Genomic DNA, 8,851 nt, shown 5'->3' with positions numbered 1-8,851 from the left:
GGCCTATTGAAGGAAATAGGGCCATGACACCCACTGTCACGGGCCTATTTCCTTCAATGGGCCAGCGCGGCGCGACGGTCCTTCCTTACCGCCGCAAGCCTACTCGTCAGCTCGCTTGCCGGTCGCGGAAGCTTATGATCAGAGTGCAAGAGAGCAAGAGAGAATAGAGGGAGAGAAGTTGCAATCACAAGAAGCAATCACAACGAGGGTGAACAAAAGAAAGCTCAACGCATTTGATTCATTCACAATTTTGCCCGCAGGCTATTACAGTTCAAGTATACGGGCTGCCCCTTCGGGGTATTAATTCACCTGAACCGGGCAGCTTACATCAGACTCAACAAAAGCAAAACAGACTCTAAGCGCAACTGTACACTGTAAGTCGCAAGGGAACATGCTCCCCCCTTCAAATAATGCGCCGTCCTCGGCGCCATCTGTTTCGTGGTAAGCCCTGACTTCAGCCGGGTAGCGGCTGTTCATTCGAAATGCAGGCTCCCACGTTGGTTCCGCTGTTTCCTCCCACTGCACCAAGTATTTCTTCGCTTGCCCCAAGTAGTTGACCTTGTGGCGAAGGATCTGACTGAGGTGCTTCTCGGCCCGTTGTGCTGCCGGGGCCCTCTGCATGATGGGAGCGCGTTGCGGCACATTGCGTTCCGGGTATCCATCATCTGGATGGAACTGCTTGAGGTTGCACACGTGAAACACGGGGTGCACCTTGAAGTCTGGGGGCAACTCCAGCTTATAGGCTAGCTTGCCCACCTTCTTTGTGATGGTGAAGGGTCCCTCATACTTTCTGAGTAGTCCGCGGTGCCGCCCGCGGAAGATGCCTGTGCGACCAGGATATAACTTCACCAACACTTGGTCCCCAACTTGGAACCCTGCGGGCCGACGGTGTTTGTCCGCCCACTTCTTCATTCTCTTTGCCGCTTTATGTAGGAATGCCTTCGCCAACTCATTCTGCTCGTGCCAGTCGCGAACAAACTGATAGGCAAAGGATGGCCTTCCCTTTTCTTGTGCGGCAAGCGTGTGCGGGGTCAGTGGCTGCTGCCCCGTGGCTATCTCGAACGGGCTGTGGCCTGAAGACTCGCTCTTCTGCAGATTATAGCAAAACTGTGCCACATCAAGGAGCTTCACCCAATTTTTCTGATTGGCACTAACAAAGTGCCTGAGGTACTGCTCCAAGATCCCGTTGATACGCTCTGTCTGCCCATCAGTCTGCGGATGAAAGCTAGTTGAAAACAGCAACTCAGAGCCAAGTAGCCGAAATACTTCACGCCAGAACTTGCCCGTGAAGCGAGCATCGCGATCACTCACAATGCTCTTTGGTATGCCCCAGTGCTTCACCACATGCTTTACGAACAACTCTGCAGTCTTCTCTGCAGGGCACTCCTTAGAAGCTGAAATGAAGGTGGCATACTTTGAGAAACGATCCACCACGACCAAAATAGAACTGAGGCCCTCTACCTTTGGCAGACTAACAATAAAGTCCATGGAGATGCTATCCCAAGGACGTTCTGGAATTGGTAGAGGCTCAAGGAGACCGACAGCCTTCTGGTTTGTCCCCTTATCTTGCTGGCAGATGAGGCATGTCCGCACATACCCCTCAACATTGTCTCTCATCTGCGGCCAATAGTAGCCGCGCTCAAGGAGTGCTAAGGTCCGCTCCTGACCAGGATGGCCGGCCCATAGTGTATCATGGCACTCCTTGAGTAGCTCTCGGCGGAGGCTTCCCCACCGTGGTACAAAGATGCGCCCCCCTTTTGTTACGAGGAGGCCGTCTTGTAGCCAAAATCGCCGAGTCTTCCCTGCCTGCGCCAGAGAAACAAGGTGTTGTGCGGTCGGATCTTGCTGCGTACCCTCGCGGATGCGGCTCAACAATGCACCCTCCAAATGCACTTCAGAAGACTCCGCACGCACAACTGCCAGTTCAGCCCTACGGCTCAGGGCATCCGCCACAACATTGGTCTTTCCAACCTTGTACTCCAAGGCAAAGTCGAACTCAGCCAAAAACATCTGCCATCGAGCTTGCTTGGGCGTCAGCTTCTTTTGCGTCTGAAAATAGCTCGTGGCCACATTGTCCGTCTTGACGACGAACTCGGCACCCAAAAGGTAGTGCCGCCAGGTTCTGAGGCAATACACAATGGCGGTCATCTCACGTTCGTGCACTGTGTACCGCCTCTCTGCATCCTTCAGCTTACGACTCTCATATGCGATCGGATGCCCGTCTTGCATAATAACTCCGCCAATGGCAAAGTCTGAGGCATCAGTGTGGACTTCGAAGGGTCTCGAATGATCAGGCAGTCGCAGCACTAGCTCTCTCACTAAGGCTTTCTTCAAGCCCTCGAAGGCATCTTGGCACGCTCCTGTCCAGAGCCATACCCGATTTTTCTTCAACAAGTCTGTGAGAGGCGCAGCAATGAGGGAATAACCTTCGATGAAACGCCGATAATAATTTGCCAAGCCGAGGAATGACCGCAATTCTGGCACTTTGCTTGGCGGAACCCATTCCTGGATGGCCCTTATCTTCTGCCCATCCATACGCAGCACACCACGCCCCACAACGTGGCCAAGGAAGCTGATCTCCTCCTGCCCGAAGAGACACTTCTCTCGTTTAACACAGAGGTCATTCTCCTTCAGCACCTGAAGCACTGTTCGCAAGTGCCCGACATGTTCCTCCATGTTACTGCTGTAGATCACGATATCATCCAGATAGACTACCACAAACTTGTCTAAGTAAGGGTAGAAAATCTGGTTCATTAGAGTCGTGAATGTGGCTGGAGCATTTGTCAACCCGAATGGCATTACTAGAAATTCGTAAGCACCATAGCGGGTGACACAAGTTGTTTTCGGCTCATCACCTTCGGCAATCCTCACCTGCCAGTAACCCGATCGCAGATCTAGCTTGGAAAAGATACGGGCACTGCCTAGCTGATCGAACAAGTCTGCTATCAATGGCAATGGGTACTTGTTCTTCACCGTGACCTTGTTCAAGGCCCGGTAATCCACACATAACCGTTTAGAGCCATCATGTTTCATCTGAAAAAGGACCGGGGCACCAAATGAGGCTTTTGATGGACGAACAATGCCTGCGTCCAACATCTCGTCTAGCTGCCTGCGCAGCTCCTTCAACTCTGCTGGCCCCATACGGTATGAAACCATTGCGGGAGGCTTTGCTCCCGGGGTCAACTCAATCTTGTGGTCGACCTCGCGTCTTGGCGGAAGACGCTTTGGCAATTCCGGAGGCATCACCCCCCGAAACTCCTCCAATAGAGGGGCTAGGGTCGGCGGCACTGCTGCTTCTACCTTCCCTTCATCTGCACGCACTGCAACTAGGAATGTCTGCTCCCCATGCTTGACACCCTTCTTCAGTTGCATTGCTGATAACACTGAAGACTTGCCTTTCTGCGTGAGGCACTGCACTGTGTGGGACAGGTCTGATCCCATGATCGTCAACGTGTTAAACTTTGGCAGCATCATCACATTCTGGCTTCGCAGAAACTCCATACCCAGAATCACCTTGAAATCGTCCAGGGGCACCACAGAGAAGTTGGCTTTGCCGACCCAACTCCCCACTTGAGTAGCCACATCTCTTGCTTCACCAAGAATGGGCTTGGCCTCAGAGTTTACTGTTTTGATAGTCCTCTGCTTTGGCCCAGTTTTCAAGCCCAACCGCTCTGCCTCTTCCCGCGAGACAAAGTTGTGTGTGGCCCCGGAGTCTACCATTGCCGAAGTAGACTTTCCATTCATAATGACTTCTACGTACATAAGTTCCTTACTGACCTGCATGTTCTTAGCTGCGCAACTTCTAGCTGCGTTAATCGATCGCATGACGCCCATCCTCGGTTGCATGGTCTCAGTGTCACTGCCTTCAGTGTCGCTGCATTCTTCCTGTGCAGCATTGGCTTGCCCGTCGTCCTTTACAAGGCGCTTTGGGCATTGCCGGGCGATATGTCTATCACCACAGAACCAACATGTCACAACCGCACCCTTGTTGCTGTTGTTATGCTTTGTGTAGTTCTGTTTCTTTTCGGGTTGATGGCGTGTCGATGCCTCACCTTTATCGTTGCGCTGCTCATCCTTCTTGCCTCCGTGGTCAGGCTTCTTCCCAACTTTGGTTGATGGGGTGAAAGGTTTGCGCTGAGTATCAACTAAGCGCTCCGCCGCCACATATGCATCTTCCAAAATACGGGGGTTGCTCCTTTCCACTTCGGACTGTGCCCATGGTTGAAGTCCCACAATGAACCAGTTGAGCATGTCATCCTCTGGCATGTTAGGTATCTCCAGCATAAGCTTCTGGAACGTTCGGACATAGTCTTGCAACGAACCAGTATGTTTGAGTTCACGAACCATCCGGTAAGCCTGTCTCTGCGCATTTCTTGGCATGAAGTAGTTGCGCAACTCTACTTTGAAGTCGTCAAAGGTGTCTATCACACATTGACCCCTCTCCATGTCATTGCGCTTCCGCCTCCACCAAGCGATAGCATCCCCATCAAGTAAGGCCGCTGCAGCCTTGATCCTCAGATCTTCAAGGGTCACATTTTGGATATCCAAGTAGTCTTCTACTTGGAACAAGAAGTTCTCAATAGCCTTGCTGTCGCGAGAACCATTGAATTTTGCGGGTCTAGGTACATCAATCCTTGATGGTCTCTCACCATTTCCGCCATTCAGGGTCACCGTCCGCTGCAACGTACGGTTCTTCAACTCAAGATCGGTCACTGTAGTCGTCAACGAAGTGACCTGCCCCATTAGTAAGTTCACCTGCTCTTGCAAGCTCGCCACCACATCATTCAATCCATTGAATGATTCACATGCGCGTGAAATCGCTTCATCATGCGAAGTCACATCTTCCACCAACTTATTAACAGTTGCAGCCAACTCTTCTTGGCCCCGAGGTGAATCCATCTCCTCAGCTTCGGCAACTGCCTTGCCTCTGGTGTTGCGCAAGTGTTGATAAGGCGCCACGATGTCTTGCTCACAAATCGCAGCCTGTCGGCGTGTCTGTCGACACCGACTCCGGAGTCCCTTCCCCAGCACGAGAACGGGCTCTGGTACCACTTGTCACGGGCCTATTTCCTTCAATGGGCCAGCGCGGCGCGACGGTCCTTCCTTACCGCCGCAAGCCTACTCGTCAGCTCGCTTGCCGGTCGCGGAAGCTTATGATCAGAGTGCAAGAGAGCAAGAGAGAATAGAGGGAGAGAAGTTGCAATCACAAGAAGCAATCACAACGAGGGTGAACAAAAGAAAGCTCAACGCATTTGATTCATTCACAATTTTGCCCGCAGGCTATTACAGTTCAAGTATACGGGCTGCCCCTTCGGGGTATTAATTCACCTGAACCGGGCAGCTTACATCAGACTCAACAAAAGCAAAACAGACTCTAAGCGCAACTGTACACTGTAAGTCGCAAGGGAACACCCACATTGATTGGTCAAAAGCAATTTGGATGACTGAACAATTTCAACGCAAATGGCTATCAATGTATTGGATTTTTCATGGGTATTAGACCGAACCAAAATCTAAATAGCGAGTAAAGGCACAATTATAAAGCCAAAATGACCTTGTTGTACAACTAATTTCACGTTTCTCTAAAAACCCTAAAACTTTCTATATTCTTCTGATGTCCAAAATCGTAAATACCCAACCCGGTTAGGACCTTTTTACCCTTCACAATTGTAAATTTATGGGATATTGTGATAAAATTGTACTGGTGCTCAGCTAGTGCAAAGTCCCACTTAAATCCAGAATCGCATGTTTTTTTATTCGGGCCTCATGAACTCACATAAATTTATTTGTGAACATTCGATGAAACCGAAACTACTAAAATCGCAAATATCTTATGTATTCACATATACTTCATGAATTCACATAAATATATTTGCGCATATCCGGTTACACTGAAACCACTAAAATCATAAATATCCTACTTATTTGCATATACTTTATGAATTCACATAAATATTTTTGTGAGCCTCCACTTGAACATCACAATATTGCAAATATCTATAATAAACATTTATGAATTTATTATATGTATGTGAGTTTTCTTATTATTTGCAAAGTTCATGAATCATATATAAACTTTTTTTTGTACTTAGGGTTTCTTCTTTTCAATTGTGTCGGCAAAAATCTTTCTTATAGAACCCTTTACATTGTTCCTCTCCCCTTGCAGCAAATTTTCTATAATTTGGCACTACATTCCGAGAAGGTTGTGGTATCATCATTGTCATTGATTTTTCCATCTATAGGTTTGAAAGGTGATATAAATAATATATATTCTTTGTTTTTCACTATCAACTTTTTTTGTAGATATGATCATTTAATAGCTCCATGCATATTTTTGTTTGGTTGTCGCTATGGATGTTTTTTATATGTTTCTCAGTATTGTCAATGACTTTCCCAACCACCGAATTTATCGTTTATGGCTTACTATGTTTAGTTTTTTTTATAGATATCTATTTTTGTTGTAGACAATTTATGTTTGGTTTTTTGTCCTTAAGTTAATATTCGATGTTTGTATATTGGTGTAATGGGGTTAGGGTTTACTGTGCATAACCATTAAATAGGGGTTAAGAGTTTTCTGTTGATAGTTGTTTTTCAGAATGATTATTGTGTGTAGTTATGTTAATTGAATGCATGGAGTGTATATGGATGATCTTTTCTCACATTCTATTTTTATTAGATGAATGATATGTTGTGTAGTTGGTGTAGGCAGTTAATGATGAACTATGAAATGGTTAGAGTATTTTACTATAGTACTGATTACCCTATTTGGCGATCAATAATTGTGCAAAAAATAGTCGCTATATAAAATTTATGGCTTTGATGTCTCGTAAAACCAAATATGTGGTCCTTCGATATAGTTTTTCTTTGAATGTAGATATCCAACATATATGGATGGTTGTGTTGGACGATGATGATTTAAAATCAATGTTATTTTGTGGTGACATTTACTTAGTTGCTTACAAAGATAAAAAATTAGTGGAGAATGTGCATCTATCTCGGGCACCATCTATCGAGTTGAGTTCTTTGCCGATTATTCAACTGTCCCAAACAGTGAACACTATTGATGTTGTACATGATCAAAGGATGTGAAACCATATAGGCAAACCAATGCCAGTGATCTTCATCATAGTAATTTGAATGACATGCAGCCTTCCCGGGCATACGACAAGGCTAAGTATAAGTTGTAATTTATAATTGAGATGTAGGTATGATCATGAATGTGATATTTTGATGATTAATCTTGAATATTGAAAATACATGAACGTTGCATGCATGAAAGCAAATAAAGTGATATATACGATGAATTTTGATTTAGTTTGTTCAACCAAATAATTAATTAATGGTAGTAACAATTATATTAATATTAAAGAATCAGATGATATCGATGATGATATGTATACCATGTCGATAGGAGAGAACGAAGACAATGATGACATAGGACAAATAATGGTGGGTGAAAGTGATGCACTGATGACATTTAAGAAATTGAATCCTTGGTATGTTGTATAATTATATTAACATTTGTTGGGCAGTATAACTTGTTTATGTTTTTACACTAATGAGACATGGTTGAATATGTTTTCATTTAATGGATTTTCATACAATGAAGAGCAATTTAAAATCATTGAAGTGGAGACATTTCATTTTATGCTAGAACTTGCTCGTAAAGAGAGCATCGCGATCACTCACAATGTGCTTTGGTATGCCCCAGTGCTTTACTACATGCTTTACAAACAACTTTGCAGGACACTCCTTAGAAGCTGAGATGAAGGTACTTTGAGAAATGATCAACCACTACTAGGATGGAGCTGGTGTCATCTACCTTCAGCAGACTAACAAAGAAGTTCATGAAGATGCTTTTCCAAGGACGTTCTAGAATCGGTAGAGGCTCAAGAAGATAAGCTATCTTCTAGTTGATCCTCTTGTCTTGCTGGCAGACAAGGCACGTTTACACATACCCCTCCACATTGTCTCTCCTCTGCGGCCAATAGTAGCCGCGCTCAAGAAGTGCTAAGGTCCGCTCCTAACCAGAATGGCCAACCTATAATGTATTATGACACTCCTTAAGTAATTCTCGATGAAGGCTTTCCCACCGTGGCATGAAGATGCATCCCCCTTTTGTCACGAGGAGGTCGTCCTGTAGCCAAAATCATTGAGTCTTCTCTGCCTATGCTAGAGAAATAAGGTGTTGCACCATCGGATCCTGCTACGTACCTTCGTAGATGTGGCTCAACAAAGCACCCTCAAATTGTACTTCAGAAGGCTCCGCACGTGCAACAGCCAGTTCAGCCTTATAGCTTAAGGCGTCTATAACTATATCAGTCTTCCCAACCTTGTACTCTAAGACAAAGTCAAACTCAACAAAAAATATATGCCACCGAGCTTGCTTTGACGTCAACTTCTTCTGTGTCTAAAAATAACTTGTGGCAACATTGTCCGTCTTAACGACAAACTGGGCACCCAAAAGATAGTACCACCAAGTCCTGAGGTAATACACGATGACTGTCATCTCACGTTCATGCACCGTGTAACACCTCTCTGCATCCTTTAGCTTACAAATCTCATATGCGATCGGATGGCCGTCCTGCATAATAACTCCACTGATGGCAAAGTCTAAGGCATGTGTGTGGACCTCAAAGGGTCTCGAGTGATCAGGCAGTCGCAGCACAGGCTCCCTCACTAAGGCTTTCTTCAAGCCGTCAAAGGCATCTTGGCATGCTCCTGTCCAGAGTCATACCTGATTCTTCTTTAACAGGTCAATGAGAGATGCAATAATAAGGGAGTAACCTTCAATGAATCGTCGATAGTAATTTTCCAAACCAAGAAATGACCGCAAATCTGATACTTTGCA

Source organism: Nuphar pumila, chromosome 7 (assembly GCF_984573655.1).
Source record: "Nuphar pumila chromosome 7, dmNupPumi1.hap1.1, whole genome shotgun sequence".
Taxonomy (NCBI): Eukaryota; Viridiplantae; Streptophyta; class Magnoliopsida; order Nymphaeales; family Nymphaeaceae; genus Nuphar; species Nuphar pumila.
Note: the sequence above shows the minus strand (reverse complement) of the source record.